Below are 25854 nucleotides of genomic sequence, written 5' to 3'. Positions count from 1 at the left end.
CAGCAGCCAGGAAAAAGGTCATGCCACTGAGACCTACGAGCAACGTCTATTGTTTAGTGTCTCGGGGCCCCAGCTCGTCACAGGAAATCCACAGCAAGGTGAAGGCTGTGCTTGCCAAGTCTTTGAAAGCAGTTCGTCCTGCCAGAAAAGCTCCTTATAGAAGCCACCGTCCACCCAGACTTCCCGAGAACTTTCTGCAGTACAAAAGAAATAAATTTTTTTTTTGAACCAAACATGGCCCTGAGGTTGATATTTCACAGTGGAGGTGAAGACTCAAGTGATGCTCTGACTTTGAAAACAAACTGAGTAAACTGGAAACCACTCAAACATCTAGCCAAAGACCTTTGGTTAATAAAATACGGCCCGTTGATTAGAGGCACTCCAAACATCTATTGAAAAATCCTATTTTAGAAGAGTGATTGATGGGCTGGAAAAACACGACATATTAGTGAGAGAGACAAGTAGATTACCATAGAGCAGTGGTTCTCAACTGAGGTGACTTCACCAACTGGGTGAAATGCCATGAAGGCACTTAGCAAAGACTGGAGACACTTCAGTTTATAATTTGGGTGTGCTACTGGCAGGTAGGGGCAGAAGGATGCTGCCAGATAGCCTACAGTGCATGGGAGAGCCCCTCATATCAGTACTTTTTTTTTATTCATTTATTTTTTGAGATGGAGTCTCGCTCTGTCACCCCGGCTGGAGTGCAGTGGTGCGATCTCTAGTCATTGCAAGCTCCGCCTCCCGGGTTCACACCATTCTCCTGCCTCAGCCTCCCAAGTAGCTGGGACTACAGGCACCTGCCACCATGCCCGGCTAATTTTTTGTATATTTAGTAGAGACAGGGTTTTACCATGTTAGCCAGGAGGGTCTTGATCTCCTGACCTTGTGATCCACCTGCCTCAGCCTCCCAAAGTGCTGGGATTACAGGTGTAAGCCACGATGACCGGCCCTTTTTTTTTTTGAGACAGAGTTTCACACTTGTTGCCCAGGCTGGAGTGCAATGGCACAGTATTGGCTCACTGCAACCATTACCTCCCAGGTTCAAGCGATCCTCCTGCCTCAGCCTCCCAAGTAGCTGGGATTACAGGTGCCTGCCACCACACCCAGCTGATTTTTGTATTTTTAGTAGAGATGGGGTTTCACCATGTTGGCCAAGATGGTCTGGAACTCCTGACCTCAGTTGATCCCACCCACCTTGGCCTCCCAAAGTTGCTGAGATTACAGGTGTGAGCCACCATGCCTGGTCTCACATAAGTAATTATTTAGACCAAATTCCAATAGTGCCAAAGTAGAGAAACTCTGCTATATAATATAAATTATACACCTCCCCCTATTTATTTTTTTGAGACTGGTCTTACTCTGTTGCCCAAGTTAGAGTGCAGTGATGTAATCACAGCTTACTATAGCCTCAAACTCTCAGCTCAGCCTCCAGAGTAGTTGGACTACAGTCATGCACCACCGCACCAAGATAATTTTTTGATTTTTCTGCAGAGATGGGGTCTCACTATGTTGCTGAGGCCGTTCTCAAACTCCTGGGCTCAAGCAACGTTCCTGCCTTGGCCTCCCAAAGTGCTAGAATTACAGGCATGAGCCACTGTGCCTGACCTCATTTTGTTCAATGAAAGTATTATATCTTATACATCATTAGAAGAATGTACACCAAAATAAACAGTTATTGTCTTCTTGGATAAGGGAAATGGTAAATATGTGAATTTTTGGACTCTGCTGTAGTTTCCAGCCTGTTCAAACAAACAAAAAAATCCATGTATTTCTTTGCAATCAGTTAAAAAAGCAAAATGAAATTAAACAATGATAACAACAAAAACAGGAAGACTCCTGTGGATGAAGAGTTGTGCCTCCTCCTTCTCCTTTCTCAAGCTCAGTCTGGCTGCTTCCAATCAGCCCGTGGTTTGTGCCCATCTTACAATCTCTCTGCGCCTCAGTGTCACCGTCTGTAAAGCTGATTTCTCATATTTGTATTTTGATTCTTCCCTCTTCTGATTCACTTCAGCAAACATCAATTATGCCTTTGCAATGCAGAAGATATACTCTAGGGCTCAGAGCTCTAGAGATGAAAGAGATCCATGCTCAGCCCTGTCCACAACCTGGAGAAGGGCTGCCATACGTACAGGAGAGCTGTGAGCGAGGGGTGAGCATGCCACATCTGTAAACTCAGTCTGAAAAGAGCTCATAATCACTGAGGATTGTTAGTGAGGATTAATGAACTAATCTAGGTAAACTTCTGCCACATAGTAGGCTAGCAACAAGTGGTATCTTATTTCTATTAAAGGTAATAGTACAAAATTCCAAGACGGTTTTTATTTTCATCATGGTTAGTTTATGTACTCATCCATTCATTTGTTCAACAAATATTAATTTGAATGACTACTGTCAGATTAGCAGTGAGAAAAACTATATTTCTTCGTGTATTAGTTATCTGTTACTGTGTAATAAATTACTCCAAACTTAATGGCTTAAAACAGCAAACATTTATTATCTAATAGTTTCTGAAGGGCAGGAACTCAGAGCAGGGTGGCTCTGGCTCTGGGCATCTCATGAGGTTGCAGTGCGAATGTAAGCAGGAGCTGTAGTCTCATCTGAAGTCTTGACTGGGGCTTCAGGAATCACTCTGCAGGTGGTTCCTTCACAGAGCTGTGGGCTGGAGGCCTCAGTTCCTTGCTGCAATGGCCTCTCCATAGGGCTGCTTGAGTGTCCTCACAACATGGCAGCTGGATTCCCCTGAGTATGTGATCCAAGGTCATACATCAGGGTCACACTGTCACTTCTGTTGTTAGAAGTGAGTCACTAAGTCTGGCTCAAGGGGAGGAGCTTCTATCTCTTAAAAGGAGGAGTGTCAAATAATTTGTGGAAATGTTTTAAAACCACTGTTGTCCTTAGATAGATGACAGTCTGGCCAGCATTTTTAAAACAACAGAAAACTTTGAAAATGCAGAAAATCACAAAGAAAACAAATCACAAATGCCCCTCAGAATCCTACCACCAAAGATAATATATTCATGTGTTGATTTTTGGCTTCAATTTCCCCCAGCTTTATTGAAGGATAGTTTACATCCAGTAAAATCCAGTCACGTTAGGAATGCAGTTTGGGGAGCTTGGCAATTGGTTACAGTTAAAGTTGGTTACAGTTCTCTAACCAGCACAAGTAAGACCTAGAACATTTCCATCACCCCCAAAGCTTCCTGCACTCATCCCCATTTGCAACCCTCATTCCTGGCCCCAGGCAACCACTAATCTGCTTTCTATCATTATTGATTAGTTTTTCCTGTACTAGGACTTAACTTACATGAAACCAAACAGCACACACTATTTTTGTGTGTCTGGCTTCTTTCATTCAGAATAATATGTTAGAGATTCATTTATGCTGTTTCAGGTACAAATGGTTTTTGTTGTTGTTTTTGATTACTGAGTAGAATTTCATTGTATGGATGTACAATAATCTGTTTATCCATTTACCTATTGATACTCTCTTTCCATGAGATTTTCTATGACTCTGTCCTTCTCTGGTCCTCTATCAGTTTATTGTAACAGGCATTCTGTCATTGGACCATGGCCCTGCCCTCTTTTTCCTACTTAATGATGATGCCATGATAAGGTCATGATGTGCCATGACCCCTTGAGGGCTGGGTCTGGGTGGGATGGATTAGTCTAAGTGCATCTTTGCTGCTCAATCTGTACACCTTTTTGGGGGGATCTTAGGGACTTGAAAGACGCATATCTCTTTTCTCTCTACTGACACAGATGTTGTTGGGGGGGGGTTTGATGTGCGCCAGGTGTTTCTTTAGTTGTGGATGAACAGGTAGGTCCCTACCATATAAAATTTGCCACAAGTTGGAGAGCCTGGAGATGGGGACCTCCCACCTAGCGGTGCCGGCCCTCCCACAGCCCCATCTGCGATTTCAAGACTTGGGGCTGGATTTCCTGGGTTTGCAGAGGAGCATTCTGTGGTATAAGAGACAGGGAACCAGCATGGACTTCTCAGAATTTGCCCTCTAATTCTTTGTACGACTTGAGTCCAGTAAGTGGATGAATTTAGTGTTTTTCCAACATCAGTCTGCAGCCTATTGGTGGGCTGGGAGTTCCAAAGGAAATGGCACAGGAGGCTTCCTGGGGAGCACTAACAATGCCTTGAGGGGGACCCCCACAGCACTGGGCAGGGGAGGGTTTGAGTTGCTCTGTGGTTGGTCGTCCCGAGAGTCTTGGCCCATCCCAGGAGCTCCCTCAGAGCTGTCCTGAGCCTTTGGCAATGGCAGAAGCCCTTGACCAGTCACTAGACGTGGGCCGCCCTTGGGAAGGGAACTGAGCTTTGGGAAGCAGCTCCTTTCAGCAGAGTGATTTCTGGGAAGGACCCAGCTGAAGCCGCAGTCCCAGCACGCCTGCAGCTGGAAGAGACACTGGGCCTGCGGGGAGCTGTGCTGCCCGTCACACGTCTCATGGCTCACCAGCACACTGCGGCCCACAGGCCTTGTCTAGCCGCTGCCTGGCTTCTAAGTAAAGTTCCACTGGACACAGCCCTGCCCATTAGTTTATGCAACGTCTCTGGCAGCTTCCACACCACAAGGGCAGATTTGAGAAGTTGCGACAGAGACCACAGAACCCTGAAGACCAAAATACTTACTCTCTGGTTCTTTGAGAAAGTTTGCAGGTCTGCAATATTAATTTCATGTCTGGAGACTGGCATTTTAATAATGAAATAGATTAAAAATGATGGAAGTGCATCGGTGGTGGCTCAGTAAGACTGAGTATTGCTTGAGGAACCTTGGGTTTGGGCCTACGTGAGCACTGTGCACCAAGACGGGATGTCAGTTGTGTGTATTTGAGCGGGTGGGTCCCCGTCACAAGGGTTTGGAGGCCCTGATGCATGGTGGCTTGTTTTCCCAACACCTCGTACCCTGTTACTTCTTACCTGGCCTCCTTCTTGCTGCAGCCCAATTCGGCAGCAATAGCAAAGGAGCTCTCTGGGATCTTTTATAAAGGAACAAATGCTATCACAAGGGCCCCACCCTAGTGACCTCATCACTCCCGAAGCCCCACCTCCTCTCACCATCACCTTGGGAATGAGGTTTCAACATAGCAATTTCCAACATTCAGTCCTCTTGGCCAACTCCTGGCTCTAGGTGGGACCACCTCCAGATGCGGCTGATCTTCTTGAGCTCCCAGCAGGCACAGGCAGAAGCTGGTCTCTAGCTGAGATCACCTCCATGCAGCTCCTTCCCCTGCCTCTTCCTCCCACTCCTGACACCATCCTCTCCCCAGCACCTCCACAAAGTCCCTACTCTTCTTGGAAACTCCACCTGAATACACGGGTTTGACTGTCCATGACCTCTGCCATTTCCTAACTGCGTGATGCTTATAGCTGGGCGTGGTGGCTCACGCCTATAATCCCAGCACTTTGGGAAACCGAGGTGGGTGGATCACGAAGTCAGGAGTTCAAGACCAGCCTGGCGAACATAATGAAACCCCGTCTCTAACAAAAATACAAAAATTAGCCAGGCGTGGTGGTAGGCGCCTATAATCCCAGCTACTCGGGAGGCTGAGGCAGGGAACTGCTTGAACCTGGGAGGTGGAGGTTGCGGTGAGCCAAGTTAGTGCCACTGCACTCCAGCCTGGGCAACAGAGCGAGACTTCATCTCAAAAAAAAAAAAAAAAAAGTTTTTGTAAACACTCTGGGCCTCAGTGTCCTTACTTGGAAAATGCATACAATGGACTTCAGAATAGATGATGGATGTGAGGGTCAAAGGGATAATGTCTTAGAAACAAAGATGACAGGCACAGTTCCCCAGCCTGTCTCTCTGAGGGAAAACACAGGGCAGCTTGTGAGCAGTGGGTCCTTGCTGGCAGCAGCACAGCTACTGATTTTCACCTTCTTATTCTTGCTTACGTGTATTTTCTAATTTTTATTCACTTTACTTGTTTTATTTGTGAGTGTACATATTTGTGTAAATATATACATATATTTAATGATCTATACCACTAAGAAAGCATATGAGAATGGGTAACAGAGAATGATGTTATCAGAGGGAGAACCGTGACTTGGTCTAATTTATAAAACAGGAGGGCCAGGCGCGGGGGCTCACGCCTGTAATCCCAGCACTTTGGGAGGCCAAGGCAGGAGGATCACCTGAGGTCAGGAGTTCGAGACCAGCCTGGCTATTATGGCGAAACCCCATTTCTACTAAAAATACAAAAAATTAGCTGGGCATGGTGGCGGACACCTGTAATCCCAGCTACTCCGGAGGCTGAGGCAAGAGAACCGCTTGAACCCGGGAAGTGGAGGTTGCAGTGAGCTGAGATCGAGCCATTGCACTCCAGCCTGGGCAACAAGAGTGAAACTCCACCTAAAAAAGCAAAAACAAAAAACAAAACAAAAGAAAGAAAAAAAAACAGGAGATGGATTATTTCCATGTTTCAGCAATACCAGCACTTTAACAATTATTTCTTGCAAATTCTCTGTGATCTCCCATAGAGGGGATCCCGCTTGTTCACTATGTGAAATGGCTAAGAATGTTTATGGACCTTCCAGGAAGAGACAACAGTCAGGGGGAGAGATACTCTGGTCTTGATCCAAACTGGGAATAATACTATTATTATTAATAATAATAGCAGCTAGAATTTACTGAGCTTTTGATCTGTGTCAGTTATGGTTCTTAAATACTTCTCAAGGATTATCTACTATACCAAAGAGCAGCCATCTGATGTGGACACCCTTATGGTCCCATTTTACAGAGGGGGAATCTGAGACCCGGAGGGCCTAAGGAACCAAGTTATGAGGAGCAGAGCCACAGCTGGGACCCAGGATGCCTGGCCCTAGAGCCTGAGCCCTTTGCTACTCTTTGACATCAGAGTGCCTTGGAGCAAACCCTAGATCCGCTGTCAGGGAGTATGCCCAGATCTCCTTGGGACTTTTAAAGTCTCTGGGTCCAAAACTAGGATTTAAGTACATGCTTAATGAGTCCTGCACTCCATGGAACTCACCTCAAGAATTCTTGGAAATGCGTGCGATTTGCTGTCTTCTTTCCAAGCTATAAAAGTTCAGCTAATGGAAAGGGTGGATTCAAAGAATTGAAAAAAGCCCTGCAAATCCAGAGAAACTGACCAGCGTTGCTCTCTCGCCTTCCTGATGGAGGTTCCTGGAGTTTGTTACATGTCACCTGGGTGTCAAACAGCACACGTCAAACCCCAGGGGACTTGGCCAAATGGAACAGTCCGGGAATGGAGTCAAGGAAGAGAAGGAAAGGTGGAAAAGTAGAAGACAGCTGGTGCCGGAGTGCAAATCTGTCTGAATCAAAGGGCAGGAATCAGAGAAATTGACTGAGAACGATTCAAATGCCAGGGTCTCTGCTAAGCACTTAATATGATTTTCCCTTAATCTTTACACAAACTGAATTAAGAAGGAAATACCATCGCTATGTCCTCATGACATGGAGGGAGAAGAAACTGAGGCTGAGAGCAGCTGAGTAGCTCATGCAAGGTCATGTAGCTCATACGTCAGTCAGGATTGCCTAAGTTCTGCTGAGTAACAAACAGCTCCCAATCTCAATGGCTTGAAGGGACAAAGGTTTAATTATGCTCATGCTCTATGTTCATTGCAGGTTGTCAGGGACATTGAGACCACTCAGAGACCTGTGCTGACAGAGTAGGTGCCATATTGAACTCTGCTGGTTACTGGGGTGAAAAGAACAAGAGAACTCTTGAGGGTCTCACGCCAGAAATTGTCTGCCCAAAAAGTGTCACACTCACAACTCTTTGGCCAGAACTAGTTTTGTGAACCATGTGCTCTGAAACTTGGAAAGGAACATGTGTATGGAGTAGGAGACTGGATAGAGAAATCAAGTGGCACCAGTGTTTGCCACTGTTAGTGAAAAGGTGGAACCCAAATTTGCACCCATCTCTGTTTGACTCCAGGTCGCTTTGTGCCTTCTGAAAACATGGGATCCCAGAAGCCACCTTTGTATATTTCACAGGAACCCCTTTGCTGCCTTCCGCTCAAATTAACCCATGCTTCTTTAAGGGAAATGAATACATCTATGAGGACAGGTGGGTATAAGCTTGTCATTATATCAAGATAATAAGTGCACAGCAAACTCCCTCCCAAGATGAAAACAAAATTTCTGGAGATGAGAAGAGCAATTCTTCAAGGAGCAGATTTCTGATATGCTCCACGTATTACCAAGTCCAAGCAAAGCTTCTGTAATAAAGAAACCCACTGCAGTAGCCCACACAGTGGAGGTTTGTTTTTCTTAGTAGATGGGCAGTTCAGTCCAGACCGGCTAGACAGCTGTGCTCCACAAGGTTATGCAGGGATCTAGGTTCCTCCAGTCATCCCCTTGCTCTGTCATCTCCTAGGGTGATATTCTTGTTCACAAGATTGAAGTTCATCCATCAGAACCATGTCTTCACCCAGGGCAGGGAAATGAGGGGTGAGAGCAAGCAATTTCTTAAGAAGAAGTGAGGGTAAATTGCACATCTCCCTTAGTGAGAACTCGGTCACGTGACCACATCCAGCTGAAAAGGAGGCAGAGAAATAGAGTCTCTCCCTTGGTGTGTCTTACTAAAACGTAGGGGAAGGACTTGCTTTACTAAAAGGGCAAACGAGGAACCCTGCCGCCTACTCACCATCTCCTCTCGATCAACCTCTTTGGCTGATTTCTCCAGCCTGGGTTTCCATTCCCAGTTTACCGCCTGGTGAGACCTCTCCCAGCCCTCTGTGCTGCACTCTGTAAGACTAGGAACATCCCAATGGAAGATCCAAATCCCATCCCATCCTGATGTGCTAAATTCCTAAACACACAACATGACTCCATAGTTCTTTACAGATTAGTTTCTATTCACATGATTGATTACATGGGCAGGGAGAGGAATGGAAGCCAGTAACCCTGGGGACCAAATTCCACCATGGTTGATGAATAAACCTCCTTTTCAAGTTCAGCCCCTGGAGGAGCTGATGTACAGGAATGCAAATTTGTCCTAAGCCAATTATTATCTCCTCCACAGCCCTTTCAACATCCCACTGCCAAATTAAACACACCCTTCCACTTGGTGAATGCGCACCCAGACATTCAAGGGTGCAAAAATAGAAGAGAGTCTAACGAAGGCCTGCTCTCACAGAACAGGCTCAGCCTCTCCCAGGCAGCCAAGAGCATGTGGGCTAAGGAAGAAGCCCAGGGCCGTGTGAAATATTATTCATGGGTTCAACTTCTGACAAGCCTTGGGAACATACCTTGGGGACTGGGGAATAAATGGCTGCTCAGAAAGGTTCCCACCTCCTCTGTATAAATGTCATTTCACACTCTGCTTAAAATGCCCCAGGAACTGGAAATTAAAAATGGGCGCTCAGATGGGCTCCCCCAGTGAACAGCTCCTTGTGCCTTGCAGTTGGGCCACTTGGACAAATTACTTTTCTTGTCCTTTCAAGAGCTTATCTGACCAGATTGGTCTCCCAGAACTTTGAGCTGAGCACAGTTTCTTCTGGCTGAATGGCCTGTTCACTGGCTGGCTGTGTTCCCCACCTTTGCTTATGCAGTGCTCCACGGCTCCTATCTGCTTAAACCCTTCTCTGCCGCTTGGGCCCGGCTCAAACACTGCCTCCTCCAGGAAGCCCTCTGAGACCACCAATGGGTGGTGAGCCCCATTCTCCTCTCTTGTTGATGTCTCATATGGTCCTTGGTGTCCTGTTCCAAAATTCTGAACATGTTCCAGCCAGACTGTGATGAATGCTCTCTGAACACTTTTGGGGAAGGAGGCCTGTCACCAGGATCCAGGGCAGGGACTCGTAGTGAGGGGGACATGCTCACAGCCCCACTTTGGAAGATGGGGGAGGGGGTGTATGACCTGCTGTGAGGATGACACGTGGCACTGAATGCAGACCTCCAGGCACAGCCCACCCAGAGTCGATGCTTCTGCACTCGAGCTTAGCCCCCGACACTGAGCAGCCCCTCCTCACACATCTGCTGTGTGGATGGGAACAGGGGGCCCCGTGTTCAAGGGGTGATGACAGACTCTGGCTGCCACCCAGAAGCCACTACCAGGCTCCTTCTGGAGCATTCCTGGGCATGGTAAAGCCAAGGCTGTTCCTGGAACAAGTAAGATAGAACCCTGACATCGGCTGGGCGCAGGCCTGGAGCCTGGGGAGTCTCTGCATCTGGAAATAGAACCATTTCTAAAACCCACGGCTCTAGGGAGGTACAGGGGAGGAGAGAGGAGGCAGCAGGCTCTGGCTGCTCAGCACGAGTGAGGCTGTGTGGTCGGGGCCAGTCACCCAAGCTCTCTAGGTTTCTTTGTCTTTGTTGCGTTCTCCTCCAGGCAGACCCTGAGATGAGGATTGGAGTGGAGAGTGCAGCTGGGAGGCAGTCACAGGAAGCTCCAGCAGAGAGTAGGGAGGTGAGGCTGGAAGGGAAGAAGCCAGCACAGGGTAGATTAGTGAGCCAGTTCCCAGCATAGGTCACTGGAACTCAAACTCACCAGGAAAACTCAAAAAGCAGAAGGAGAACATTCACCTCCCAGGTATCCAGAGCAGAGAGGGAGCTGGAGTATTGACACTCTCATTCCGTCAGTCATCAGTGGGGATGTTTCTGCAGGACGAGTATTCCCCAGCCCCTCTGGCTTGCCTGGTGGGCATCATACACAGCTCAAGGGCCTTGACTCTTGTCAAGGCAGGCAGGTGCTGGCCCCTGAAGCAGGTCACCAGCTCGGAGGGGTAAGGGTGAGGGGATGAGGGGAGCACCAAGAGCATCTGCCACCAAAAGGGTAAAAGAGGATCCGTTTCATAGGATCCTTGCAGGAAAAAAAATGAGATAATACGTGTTGACTGTTACAAGATACTGGACATGGGGAAAATGCAATAAATGGCTGTTCCTAATTTTGAGAGATGGAGGCACATCAGGCAGATGACCTTCCCCTACTTGTGCCAAATGCCTTGCATGGGCTCCTCCAGGCCCACCCCCCACCTGCTTGCACCTGCTCTCAGTCATGGGCAGCTCACTTCTGTGGAGGCAGTAACAGGCTTCCCTGGCCTCTGGTCTCCCATGGGGTTTGGCCAACGGGAGCACAGGCAGGCTACTGAAAGGCAGGAGGAGAGGGTGGGGGCGTTTCTTCACCAAGGCCCTCCCTGGTGGGTCACTGGGGTTTGACTGCATCCTTCTACAAAGGGCTCCTGACGGGTGACCCACCCCAAACTGGCATTCTTGGGTTCCAGTGGCCCTGTCCCCCACCCTCCAGAGCAGGGCACCCCACCTTCCCTGCAGTTTCCCTGCCACACTTTTCATACAAGGGTCTCCGTGTATGAACCTCCCCTCTGCTGTCTTCTGATGGACCATTAGCTCACCTCTGCCTGCAGTGACCACCTGTCATCCTGTTTGGCCACCTAGCACCCCGTGTTTCGGGAATCTCCTTCCTTTTGTGCTATGATGGGAGAAGGCAATCGCTATAGAAGTGAAAATCCCAGGTAGCTGCTGTCCTGACCTCCCTGGGAGCTGAGAGGTGGACACACAGTCTGGACACTCTGGGCAGACACATCCATGCTGGACGTTAGGTTTAGAGGTCCCAAGATGCAGGGGCCATGGCTGGCTCTCCCCGACAGGGTGGCTGGGGAGGTAGGCACTGGACGTGCTGCCCTGGCCCACCTAGAGGAAGAATTTACTCCCTCAGGTGCTGAGAGCACACCCAGCAGACATGGTGTGGTTTTATGATTTCTGGGTGCACAGCCTCTGAGTGTGGTTCTCCAGGCCCCTCAGCAGTGATAAGCTACAGTGTTATCTGTTGATAAATTCATTTTCTCTTTTTATCAGCTAGAGATGGCTTCTGTTGTGTTCAGCTAATAACTCCTACTGATGGCTAGTGCCTAATAGTTAAATTCTCATGTGCTAATGCAGGGGTGTCCAGTCTTTTGGCTTCCCGGTCCACATTGGAAGAAGAAGAATTGTCTTGGGCCACACATAAAATACACTAACACTAACAATAATAGCAGATAAGCTAGAAAGAAATCACACAAAAAAATCTCAAAATGTTTTAACAAAGTTTATGAATTTGTGTTGGGCTGCATTCAAAGCTGTCTTGCCACAGATTGAAAAAGGCTTGTTAATAGAACTGCAGCAGGATTTTCCCAAAAGCCCATGAAAAGGTTGCAGGGGAAACTGACAACCCTCTCCCAATAAAAACTGGATGAAGTTTGCATATTAGGAAAAGGTAAATTATGCACATAATTTCTGGATAGCGTTCACAGCTTCTAATCAGATTCTCAGGGCTTTTGTTTTGTTGGGTCTTTGAGACAGGTTTTGGCTCTGTCACCCAAGCCTGAATGCAGTGGCACCATCTCCGCTCACTGCAACCCCTGCCTCCCTACTCAAGGCATCCTCCCACTTCAGCTTCCCAAGTAGCTGGGACAACAGGTGCTTGCCATTGCACCCTGATAATTTTAGTCCTTTTTTTTTTAAGAGATGGGGTTTTACCATGTTGCCCAGGCTGGTCTCAAATTCCTGGGTTCAAGTGATCCATCTGCCTCGGCCTCCCAAAGTGCTGGGCTTACAGGCATGAGTCACTGCACCCGGCCCTCAAACATTTTTGACTGCAGCTCAATGTCCCCAGTCTCTTCCTATTCATTGTGTATGATGGATGGGAGGAGACTGGCTTCCTGAGCTTGATGATCGCTACATGAAATCTACCCTTAGGTGGCATTCGTAGCCTCTGGCTTATCAGATAGGGTTATGCTAGCTGCTAGAATAAATGAGTTCTCACATCTCAGTGGCTTAGCTCAGTGGATCTGTGTCTCTTCCTCATGTAGCTATTCAGTGCAGGTATCTAGGAAGCCATTAGGCGACCCAGGCTCCTTCTACTGTGTGGTGCTGTCTCCCTAGTAGGACGTTGAAGTCCTCTGCAATCCCCGAGCAGATGAGGAAAGAGTGTTGTGAAGGCAGCACATGCCTCTTGCATCCTTACGTCTCAACACCCCTTCCACTTACATTCCATTGGTGAGGGCTGATCATGAGCAATCCCACCTACTTGCCTCATGGGCCACGAAGTGTAGTTCCTGGCTGGGCAGCCCTTCCCCCGCAGCAAAGCTGCTCCAGGCAGAAGTAAGCCGGTGTCGGTGCACAATGAGCTGGCTTTGGCGCGCTGGGATCGGTGATAGCAGAGCAAAAAAGCCCGAGGAAAGGGACCTCCTCCCACACAATGTCCCCCAGCACCAGATACTGTTTGTTGAGTACCGGCTCAGTAAAGATCCGCTGAACAAAAAAAAAAAAAAAAGAAGAAGAAGAAGGAATGAGGCAATGCTTGCAGAAAGCCATGAGCCTGTTAAGCCCAGGGCACATTTCCAGGTTGTTCTGGCTTTTCGGAAAGGGCTCAGTACGGTTCTCCAGTTGAAAGGCAAAAAGAATTGGCTGGACGAATATGCCATTTTTCTCGGAGACAGTGGAAGGAAGCATTTTGACCGTTGTCCAGGATATCCGGAGCCGGGCGGAAGGATTCCTGTCCCCAGCCAGGCCTCCTTCCCCCGACGGTGTGTGTTTACTTGGAAGGGATCTGTTCCTGCTGGAGGACAGGTGTCCCGCATGCAACCGACACAAGCGTTGGAGACCACGGTTCTGCACAGGCTCGGCTGCCTGGAAATTGACGATTTTCTTATTTTTCTGCTGGGAACTGGGAGTTTCCCAGCAAAAGGTAACACAGCCTGTAGAATATTATTTCCTGAGAAGCGCTGGATTTCCCCCCATATTAGTCATCGTAGAATGTATATTATTTTAACTCCCGGAGTTAGAGTTGAATTTGAGAGTATTGAAGACAGAGTGGAAAAATGCTGGTAGGGCCAGAAGGTTGACGACTCGGGAAGGGGCAGCTCTCTTTTCCTCTCTTAACCCCGATATGATGCCCCCTGAAGGCACACACAAGCTGTGTGCGGGTCCATGACATGTGACTTCTTGGAAGCGGGGTCCAAGTCGACCCCTGGTGTCTTGCAGACTGAATGGGAACGGAGTAGAGGGGAGGTGGCTATTAAACAGCACCTGGCTGAGAGAGGCACTCAGAAAGTGTGAGGTGGTCTCATTTAGTGACCACCTGTTCTGTGCCACGCACAGGCCATGCCCTGGGTTTAGGGAAGTGGACAGGATCTGGTTGTGGGCATAGTCAGGTGACTAAGATATCAATGGTAGGGGACACAGAAGGTTTACAAGCTCAGAGGAAGTGATGATACAGTCTTCATAGAAGGGCTGGATCCCCAGAAGGAGGGAGCTTTCCAGAGGGGAACAAGGTGACCGGCATCAGGACCAGCGGGGGCAGGGCCCCAAGGCCAGGACGACGAGGCTGCTCCTGAGCCACACGGTCCTGCGCAGGCCGCCTTTGTCTCCCACCCCCAGCCGCCACCACTGTCCTCCATGTCCAGCCAAGTTGTTGGCTCTCTTGGTGGGAGGCCCCAGGCAGCCTCTCACAGCAATGCGGCAGGCTGGGAAAAGGCAGTGACCTTGAGCGCCCCTCCCCTTATCTGTGGGAGAAAGCCAGGAAGACCTGAGGGAAGGCGGAAGTCAGTGGGGGAGGGGCCCGGGGCTATCGGAGGTGACCCTGTGCAGGCTAGATGGGGACCAGCTGTTGGGATAGCCAAATGCAGCCTGACCGGGGTCCCCCTCCAGCCCTCTGAGCCCTCTTCCCATTGGAGGAACCCTGGAGACTAGATTAAAATAACTAAATAGGCCGGGCAAGGTGGCTCACATCTGTAATCCTGCGCTTTAGGAAGCCGAGGTGGGTGGATGACTTGAGGTCAGGAGCTCAACACCAGCCTGGCCAACATGGCAAAACCCAGTCTCTACTAAAAATACAAAAATTAGCTGGGTATGGTGGCGTGCGCCTGTAATCCCAGCTTCTCGGGAGGCTGAGGCGGGAGAATCACTTGAACTCGGGAGGTGGAGGTTGCAGTGAGCGGAGATCGTGCCACTGCACTCCAGCCTGGGTGACAGAACGAGACTCCCTCTCAAAATAAATAAATAATAAATATTTAAAAAACCCAAAACTAAAAAACTAAAAACTAAATAAATATTAATGGGGAAAAATACAGGTAGACGAACCACAAAAACCCAGGAAAAAATAATGATCCAGCACTGGCCGTTTAGGTCTCCTGACTCCTGCCTGCTCCACTGCAGACTGCCGGGGTTCCAGGCACAGCTTATGTGGCAGGCTCTATGCCGGCACCTTCTTTCCCTCCTTGTTTACCCTTGCCACTGCCTTCTTGGTCAGTCTATTACATTTTTTTTCCCTAGGGGGCACCTTTAGATACAACTTATTGCTTGTGGATAACGTACAATAGGCCAGTGTTAAGACAGTTGCATATTGTAACCCTGATACATTCCAGGTTGCATGGGGCTCAGCCTCTGTATGAAACAGCTTTCCAGGGAGCGCAGTGAGACCATTTGGATGTTTGTCTCCTCCAAGTCTCATGTTGGAAAGTGATTCCCAATGTTGGAGGTAGGGACTGGTGGGAGGTGATTGGGGCATGGGGGCGGACTCCTCATGAGTTGGTTTAGCACCATTCCCTTGGTGACAAGTGAATTCTTGCTCCGAGTTCATGCAAGATCTGGGTGTTTAAAAGTGTGTGGCACCTCCCCCTCACTCTCTGGCTCCAGCACTTTCCGTGTGAGGTGCTGGCTCCCCTTTTGCCTTCCACCACCACTGGAAGCTTCCTGAGGCCTCACCAGAAGCTGAGCAGATGTTGGTGCCATGCTTCCTGTGCAGTCTGCAGAACCGTGAGCCAATTAAACCTCTTTTCTTTATAAACCACCCAGCCTCAGCCATTAATAACAACACAAAACTGACTAATTCACACAGTCTGGCTGAAGTGATTAAGAAAAAATCCTTTCATTTCAGGGGCCAGCAGATTGCTGTGTAAAGGACAAGAGAGTAAATATTTTCAGTTTTGAAGGACCTAGGAGCTTTGTCACAACTACTCAGCCCTGCCATTGTGACGCTGAAGCAGCTGTAGAGGACGCCTGTGCAAACAGTGTGGCTCATTCCAGTGGAACCGTTTGGAAACACGCACCTTGGGCTACAGGGGCAGTAGTTTCCCAATCACTGCTTTCTTTTCATCTTTGTAAGTTCATCACCTGGATGCCCATTCACTCTCAGTGGCTGCCCTTCTCAGCGTTGAGCAGCGGCTTCCAGCGCACGCGCTGTCTTTTGTGGCTCTATTGTGTGGGTGGTGTCCTCTCAAAGTTTCTATCCTTTCTGGACATGTAATCTCACTTGGAAATAAAGTATCAGCAGATGTATTAGGTTGGTGCAAAACGAATTGTAGTTTTACCCTTACTTTCAATGGCAAAAACTGCAATTACTTTTGCACCAACTTAATAATTATTAAGAAGAGGTGATACTGGAGTATGTTGACCCTTCACCCAGGATGACTGGAGATACTGGGGTATGTTGACCCTTCACCCAGGATGACTGGCACTCTCATGAAAAGAGAAGAAACACAGACAGACATGGGGGATAGCCGAGTGATGACCGAGGCGGGGACTGAAATGATGCAGTCACAAGCCAGGGAATGTCAAGGATTGCCAGCACCAGAAGCTAAATGAAGGGCATGGAACGGATCCTCCCCTGGAGCCTTCAGAGAGAGCAGAGGTCTGCTGACTCGTTGGTCTTAGACTTCTGGACTCCACAACCGTGAGACAAGGCATCTCTGTTGTTTCAGCCTCCACTGTGTGGTGCTTTGATACAGCAGCCCCAGGAAACGCACACAGTCACTAAGCCCTGTTGCCTTGGGGTCTGGTGGTTCTGGACTGTGGCCCACGCTAGCCCAGCCTCCAGCGTGGACACTCAGCAGCTGAGCCCCCAGAGCTGAAGCACTGAAGGCCCTGCAGGTGGCTACGGAGACAGGAAGAGGCTGAAATGGCAGCCCTGAGGTCCAACAGAAGCAGCTTCTCCCTGCAATATTTGCAGGCTCCCATTTCCTGAATGCTCGGGAGACCTTCCTGTCATGCCAGAAGGGAGGCTTTGTCAGAACTGAACAGACTAGCCAAGATGGACCATAAGCCAAGGCTCTTGATCCCCTCTGCACCATTTGGGCATGACTTGGCTCAGCATGGGGACCCAAGGATTGGGCCCTTCAGCCTGTTCTGGTTGAAGGTTTTCACAGGGTTGATCATTACATGGAAAAGGGGGAAAGAAAATAGGAAAGAAAGAAGATAGGAGGGAGATATGGGTGCTTCAGGAGAAAGAGACAGATGACTGGGGGAGAGAAATGGGACACAAAGAGGGAGGAGAGCAACAGAGAGAGAGAGAGAGAGAGAGAAGGGGGAGAGAAAGGGAGGGAGTTGAGAGAGAGTAGGGAGCAGGAATAATAAGGAAAGAGAAGACAGGGAACCAGAGAGAGAGAATCTGGGACAGACAGGCAGACACCCAGACAAGTTACAGGTATTGATAAGGAGACAGGGGGAAGCAGAAAGACAGAAACAGAAAGGGTGCAAGATAGGGAAGGGTGGGGACAGTGTGAAGTGGAGAGAGAGAAAAACATGTGAAAAGAGGGAGATAAGAGAAGAGAGAGGAAAGGAGACAGAGACCAAGGCAGAGAGAAGGAGAGAGAGTGCAAGAGAACAAGCCGGAGGATGCTAGGGAAGCATGAAGCATGCCCCCATGCAGGTTGGCTGTGCTTCTCTCTGTTAACATCCTTTTCCACAAAGACCCTTATCATGCCACATATCACACCCACGGCAGAAAGTGCCTTCAACCAGCCCCTGAGAGTGAAGTGGGTTGGGGGTTGATTTCAGAACAGCCCCTGGGACAGATGGTGAACTTGAATGCCCCAGCTCCTGGAACCGCGATTTCTGTGCATTCCTGGTGGGACGTGTGTGAACTCCCCCATCCGATAGTGGGACATGGTTAATGTTCTCAAGTCCAAGGGCCTCAGGCCTCAATTTTAATTAGGCATGTCACTGGAAAGGGGAGAGGCTTAGCATTTGCCCCATATCCAGCTGCCAGCCTTATCATGATCGCCTGCAGGACTCTGCAAAGAGATGGGCTTAAGCGAAACAGGAAAAGGGGCGTGTCAGAATTGCCCACTCCCCTGCCCCAGGTTTTATTGGAAAAAGTATCTCAGCTTGAGGGGCTTCTGTGGGGAAGAGTGAGCTTTACCCACTGAGCAGGATTCAGCCCAGCAGAAGCTGCTCTGATTGCTCCTCTGACAAGGGACCTGGAGGGAGCTAGCCACTGTCAGTGAGGTCCTGGTTGCTTGCAAATGCAGGAGGCAGTTGAAAAATGGAATGATTGGCTCAGCTGGACAGATGACATCAGGGCACAGCTTCAGGTCTGGCTGGGTGCAGATGTCACAATGTGATCAGCAAGCTGTCTCTCTCCTTCTCTAACCTTTATTTTCCTCCGAAGAAATGTATCCCCACCCAGTCCCTTCCCAAGGTGGCAAACATGATGACTGGCAATTCTAGTCATCCTACCAGCTCGGTGATCTCCCAAGGTCCTCCAAGTATTCCAAGCTTGACTGTCTTTGGAGTGGCCTGAGTATACCATCACTGTGACCCATGGCTAACTTGGGGCTAGAGGTGAGGCAGTCCCACTGAATTGTATGGCCTTAAGGTTGGGAAGGGCAATTTCCCTCATGGGGAAATTGGTGAGCCAGGCAGGGACTATGAGAATTCACTACAGTCAATCGGGTCTGACAGCCTGCATGCATCAGTTCAGCTGTGCTCAGGGCTGGATACTGAAACATTTCCAGGCCGGCTGGTGCATAGCTTTTGCCTCGAGTTTTCTACACACTTTCCCCCTTTGCCACCTTGGACACTTTGGCCCCTAAAGTGTGGGTTCCAATGCCTGCTACAGGAGGGGTCTCTGGGGAGCCCGTGTCTATGCCACAGCAGTAGATGAACATCAGGAACACCACTCTTGAACGCAGAGCCAGCAGAACCCCAGGGCTGGGAACGAGGCTGGGGAGCAGTCGGGCAAGGATGCCTGGGGTGTCGGCGGGAGGTGCCTGCATGCAGGCTGTGCTGGCAGTGGGCATAGAGGAGTCAGAGTTAGCATGGGCTGAGGGATGACTTGGGTAGACCAGCAGGCTTCAGTCACTGAGCACTCCCCAGGTGCCAGGACCCAAGCCACATGTTCACACAGAAGGATGGTTTAGTCCTCCTTTGGCCATGGGTTCCATTCCACTTCCATGAGGAAAGTGACACTCAGAGATAAGTCGCCCAGGACACCTAGGGGTAGACATCAGAGCCAGTGATCGTCTCTGAGTCCACCTTGACACAAAGTGCTGGGGTCCTCCTACCACAACTGCCTTTTGGCGAGGCTTCCAGGGCTGAGAATGGGACCTAGTGGGGTTGTCAGGGTCATGCTGCTTTTCTCTGTCTCTCCCTCACCCATTTTCTTCTCTCATTTCAGACCTGCCAGAAGTTTCTCATCATCCCTGCTGATCAGGGAACCAACCCAAGCAGCTCCCAGCTCCTGTCCTCAGGATGTTCCTCCTGCTGGCTGGAGGCCACCTAAATAGGCCACCGTGCCCGGCCTATTTAGATTAAAATAACTAAATTTTATTTATGGAAATGTTTCAATATCCAGCCCTGCAGGGACGCCCACCACCTCCTGCATTGGCCCTTTCTCACAGTCTGTTGCTGTCTCCCCTTGGAGGGAACCAGGGGGGACTTCCTCCCAGAGCCCACCCTTTGGTGCAGGTGAAAACATGGTGCCCAGTGGGATGAGTTCCTGGTGAAATGTAGAGCCTCAGTGGAGCTGACACCAGTCTCTTGACCACTTGTCCCTCTTTACATGTAGGAAGCACTTTACAGCTTCACCCCTTTGAGCTGTGGACTTTATGTACATTAGCTGATCTCACCCAGCCAGCCTCAATGTCCTTTTCTACAAAACGGGCATCATAAGAGGAATCTTCAAGTCAGTGCTTGAAGTCTGGGAAGAATCAGGCAACATTGCAGAGCTCTCTGGAATAGAGGTGGACTTGAATAGACTAGGCCATTTTGTTTTCCTTAAGCATCATGGTGAGGATTGTTGAGTTTGGTAGATATTGTTATGTCCATTCTCCAGACTCACCTCTGAATATTCCCAGATGTACTTCCAGGAAGCTCTGGGCTGCATGGAACACAACATCCAAAAATGTGGCTTAAGTAGGAGGATTATTGTCTCACTTAAAAAGAAACCTGAGGTAGGTTGTCCCAGGCCTGGTTCAAAAGTTTAGTGATTCATTGACTCGTTCATGCAACAAAATGTTTTTGAGTGTCTAGGTTGAGACATAGTATAGGAACTGGGATACAGCAGGAAATAAACACAGTCCTTGCCCTGGTGGAATTTGCATCTGAGCATATATCATTCGGGACTCAAGATCTTTTTCATCTTTCCCATCTGCTCATGTACTGTGACATCTCCCTTATGAATGTAAGGCAGCTGTCACATCTTTATGAGTCAGCTTCACAAGCAGGAAGAAGGGGATAGATTGTACTACTCCTCACAATCTCTCTTTATCAAGAAAGTATTTACTAGACATCTTCCTGTTCCATTAGAATTCTCATTATTTCTCATTGGCCAGAAGTCTCAATGACCGCATCAGAAAAGAACAGGACGGCCATGAATGGCTTAGACCAACGAGGATTCATCCACCCATTCATTCATCCATCCATCCACATTGCCTCCCCATAATACTTGCAAAAAACTGGGGTTCTGTCAGCAAGTAAGAAGGGGGATTGGATGGTGGGCTGACAACCAGCAACATCTACCACAGTCTACCAGACTCATCTCTGATGCTGTCATTTCTGCTATCAGATTTTGGCGTGAGATAGCACAAAGGCAATGCCATCATCACATCTGGGGTCCATGTTTCCTGTCTGTACTATTAAACCTGACACCAGAATAGCAACTGTCCAGCTCTATCACGAGGTATAATTGAAACAGGACACTTGCTGGCCCCGGTTCTTCTCTACCAGATTTTCAACTTTGGGCAAATTACTTAGTCTCTCTGTAGCTCAGTGTTCTCTTCTGTGAAATGTGAATACGTGTAGATCCAAGCATTGACCCAACTCTCATCTCCCTCTCCTTCCTGTATCCACTCCTTTTGCCCTGCACCTTCTCAGTTCCTCCATTGTAGGCTGCATACACTCCCCTATCCCTTGACTTGGAGAACATGGCTTGGTACTTAACTTGGCCATGGCATGCTAGCAAGGATGATATAAGCAGGGGTTTGAAATGAATTTGCAGTGGAGCTTACCTTCTTGCTGCTTGGCCATTGCCACAGAGGATCATTCCCCAGGTGGTTGATGTGCCTTCAGCCTTGGCCCCAGAATGGAAACACATGGAGCACATCTGAGATCAACCACCAGGGAGAAGTCACGCCCAGCTGGACTTGCACCTTGGGCAGAGCCACCTTGCCCAGTCCACCCTGACTTGACTGAGCTGCCCACCCAATCTGTAGACACATGAGTGGAAATAAATAGTTGCTTTTTTTTTTTTTTGAGACGGAGTTTTGCTCTTGTTGCCAAGGCTGGAGTGCAATGGCGTGATCTCAGCTCACCACAACCTCCGCCTCCTGGGTTCAAACAATTCTCCTGCCTCAGCCTCCAGAGTAGCTGGGATTACAGGCATGCGCTACCATGCCCGGCTAATTTTGTATTTTAGTAGAGATGGGGTTTTACCATGTTGGCCAGGCTGGTCTCGAACTCCTGACCTCAGGTGATCCACCAGCCTCAGCCTCCCGAAGTGCTGGGATTACAGGTGTGAGCTGCTGCACCTGGCCAAATAATTGCTTTTTTAAGCTGGTGTTTCAGGGTGGTTTGTTTCACAACAAAAGCTGGCTGGTACATGGCTTTGCTTTCCTGAAGTGCCTTTGTGAGAATGAGGGAGGAGCACTCACACACAAAGTGCCTCGCCCATAGTGTGCCCAGGAAATCTTAAGCCCTCTGTTAGCATTGAATGCCATGTCAGAGAGGCTCTAAGGCATTGGAAATGCATCTGTTTCTCTTTATTTTAGCAATTAGTGCTCCTGACTGAAGAAGCTGCCTTCACTCACCTGGCTGTGATTACTCACCATTCCTCCACGAGATGTTATAAACAGAGAGAGGTCACTGGGTTAGAGATGGCTCATTGACCTGCTCAGCTCTATCCTCAGACTCCTGGCTTGGTGCTGGGGTAGGTGACTGAGTCAGAGGCTTATCCTGCATCTCTGAGCATCTGATGTGTGCGTGAAGCTGGCAGACAATTCAGAGACACTGCAAGAGACATCCTTGAGTCGAATCCTCATATTTTAAACATTCCCTGCTCTCTGAAGAGCATCATATCTACAAAAGCAAGGTTAGGTCATATTTTTAATCTCTCAGGCCTCAAGGATACTGTTGCTAAAATATGCTTTTCCACATGTCAGGCTTCACTCTGTCTCTCTGGTGTCTCATGATTGTCTTTCTCATTTTCAGAGTTCAACAATCCTTAAATAAATCCACACATTTACCAATCCAGCTTTCTTTTAATTAGTGTTTTCATAGTTTAGCTCTCCTTATCCTTGAACATTTAAACTATTTGTATCTTTACATTTAAAGTGTATTTCGCATAAGCAGAATGGTGTTGGGTTTTGCTTTTTTATTCAATCTGACAATCTCAGCCTTTTAATTGAGTTTAGACCATTTACATGTAATGTGATTATTGATATGACTGGGCTTAAATATACCATCTTGCTATTTGTTTTCTATTTGTTCCATCTGTCCTTCATTTTATTTTTCCTCTTTTCTATCTTCTTTTTGATGAACATGTATATTATAATTCCATTTTATTTCTTTTTTTGGATTATTAGCTATAATTCTTCTTTTGTATTTTAGTTGTTGCTTTGGGGTTTGAGATATACATCTTAAACTTATGTCCATCTACCTACAAGTGACATTATATTACTTCACATATGAGTACTTTACAACCGTACATCCCCATCTGTTCTCTCTTTGCCTTTTTGCTATGGTGGTTGTGCATTTTACTTCATATATTACCAGCCCCAAGATACATTGTTATTATTTTGCTTTAAACCATCATTTATCTTTTACAGATACTTAAATTACAAGAAAGATGTCTTTTATTTTTATCTGGTGTCCTTCATTCCTTTGAATAGATCCGAACTTCCATCTGTTATTTTCTTTTACCCTGAAGGACTTCTTTTAATATTTCTTATAGTGTGAGTTTGCTGATGATGAATTCTTCCAGTTTTTGTATGTGAAAAATTCTTCTTTTCACTTTTGCTTTTGAAAGATATTTTCACTGAGTATAAAACTCTAGGTTGAAAGTTGTGTTTTCTTTCAATGGTTGAAAGTTGTGTTTTCTTTCAATACTTGAAAGTTATGGCTCCACTGTCTTCTAGCTTGCATTGTTTTGATAATAAGTTTGCTGTCATCTTTATCTGCTGTCTGTAATTTTTTTAAGGTTTTCTCTTTGTTTTTGGTTTTAAACAGTTTGGTTATGATGTGTTTCGGTGTGGTTTGCTTCATATTTGTTTTGCTTGGAGCTTGTGATGATATTGGTGTATAGTTTTTATCAGATTTGGAAACATCTCAGTCATTATTTTTCAAATATTTTTCCTATTCCTTCCTCATCTTCCTTGAGGGCCACCAGTTACATACATATTTTGGGCCAACTGAAATTGTTTCGTGACTTTTTGATGCTGTACTCATTGTTTTTTCCAGTCTTTATTCTCTCTGTGTTTCATTTTGGATAGTTTCTGTTGTTACGGCTTCACTTTCCCCAATCTTTTATTCTGCAGTGTCTAATCTATTATTAATCCTATTCAGTGTATTTTTCTTCCCAGACATTGTTGCTTTTCGTCAGTAAGAGTTCGATTGAGGTCTTTTTCTTTTTCTTGTTTTTTTCTTCTGAGATGGTATCTTGCTCTATAACCCAAGCTGTAATGCAGTGGCATGATATTGGCTTACTGCAGCCTCAATCTCCTGGGCTTAAGCAACCCTTTAGCCTTAGCCTGCTGAGTAGCTGTCATTACAGGCATGCACTGCCATGCTCAACTAATTTTTGTATTTTTTTAAAAATGGAGATGGGATCTAACTATGTTGCCCAGGCTGGTCTCAAACTCCTGGTCTCAAGCAGTTCTCCCACCTTGGCCCCCCAAAGTGCTGGGATTATAGCCGTGAGCCATCATACCCAGCCTTGATTGGGGTCTTTTTTCAAAAATTGCACATCTCTATTTATTCAATATTTCCCTAACTTTTTGAACACAGTTATAATAACTATTAATGTCTTTATCTACTAATTCTATTGTCTATATTATTTCTGGTTATTTGTGATCGGTGATTTCTCATTATGGATTATATTTTCCTGCTTTTTTTGCCTACCTAATAATCTTGGATTAGATACCAGATATTGTGAATTTTACCTTGTTGGGTGCTGGACATTTTTGTATTTCTGTAACTATTCTTGAGTTTTGGTTAAGGACACAGTTAAGCTACTTGGAAGCAGCTTGTTCTATTCAGCACGTTTAAGCTCATTTGTTCCCTAGTTATCAGATAATCATCCTTCATTGCCTGATATCCAATGTCTTGAAACCTGTAGTTTCAAGTATTTTATTTATTTTAAAAATATATGTTTCAGGTGAGAGGATCATTGGGACACCTGTTAATCCATTTTAGCCAGGGGCAGAAGTCAAAATCAATTTTATATGATCAAAAAATGCATAATTTTGATCATCATTTGAGCATTTATGATGTATACAAGGTGGGTTAAGATTTTTTTATGAATAAGAAAGTAGGCAATTGACTCATATTTTGAAACTTTACTGTGTGTGTGATTCTGAGCTAAGTTATTTTCAGGTCAAGAAATCAATCTATCATAGTATCTTTCAGGCACTCCCCAAGCTCATTTATTTGGGGGTAGCTCCTTTCTTAGCCAACCAAGAGGCCAAATCACACCCATCTTTCTCCCACCTATTATGGGCATGGTTCCATGATAATTTTCTCTACTGTCATGGAACCAGCCAACCACAGCCATCTTTTGAGTGTCCACTACATGTACGGCATGTACTATGAAGCACGATTTCTTCCCTGAGATGGAGATAGGAAGGCTGGCCTCCACTATGTGACACAATGCTTTGAGGCAAGGGGACAATGCCTGATGGCTCCTTTTGGACAACTGTGCAGAGTCCGGAGGGTTTGTGTCCACCATGAAAAAAGCGGGTTCTCTTGTGACTTGGGTGTGGGCTCAGCAATGCTGCATATGAAGCTTTTTTTTTCTTTATTGAGACGGAGTCTCACTTTTTCATCCAGGCTGGAGTTCAGTGGTGCAATTGCGGCTCACTGAAACCTCCCCCCCCCGGGTTCAAGCGATTCTTCTGCCATAGCCTCCCGAGTAGCTGGGATTACAGGCGCCCGTCACCTTACCCAGCTAATTGTTGTACTTAAGTAGAGGTGGGATTTCACCATGTTGGCCAGGCTGGTCTTGAACTCCTGACCTCAGGTGATCTGCCCACCTTGGCCTCCCAAAGTGCTGAGATTCCGGTGCAAGCCACTGCACCCGACCCATGTGAAGCATTTGTAACACAGCTAGAGGATTTTCCTCCCCAAAGCCTATTGGAATCTCACAGGGGCCATTTTGTTTTCTAAGTTAGCAATTTCCTTCCCTCTCTGCTATTCATGATCTCATTCATTCCCTGTGTCTTCCTTATCCAATCAATATTTGTGTGATTGTCACTCTGCAGAGGAGAAAACGGGCTCAAGGATGGAACTCTTCCCAGGCCGTGCCCACCGGCCACACGGCAGAAGCAAGATAGGAATCTAGGTATGCCTGACTCCCGCACCGCCCTCTCCTCCTCCACCTCCTGACCCGCCTCCTGTTAAAGTGAGTCACAGGAAGACAGCAGCCAGAGAGCTG

This window comes from Gorilla gorilla, chromosome 18 (genome assembly GCF_029281585.2).
Source record: "Gorilla gorilla gorilla isolate KB3781 chromosome 18, NHGRI_mGorGor1-v2.1_pri, whole genome shotgun sequence".
NCBI classification, from domain to species: Eukaryota; Metazoa; Chordata; class Mammalia; order Primates; family Hominidae; genus Gorilla; species Gorilla gorilla.
The sequence above is the reverse complement of the archived record's forward strand: the minus strand, read 5'-3'. Positions refer to the sequence as shown.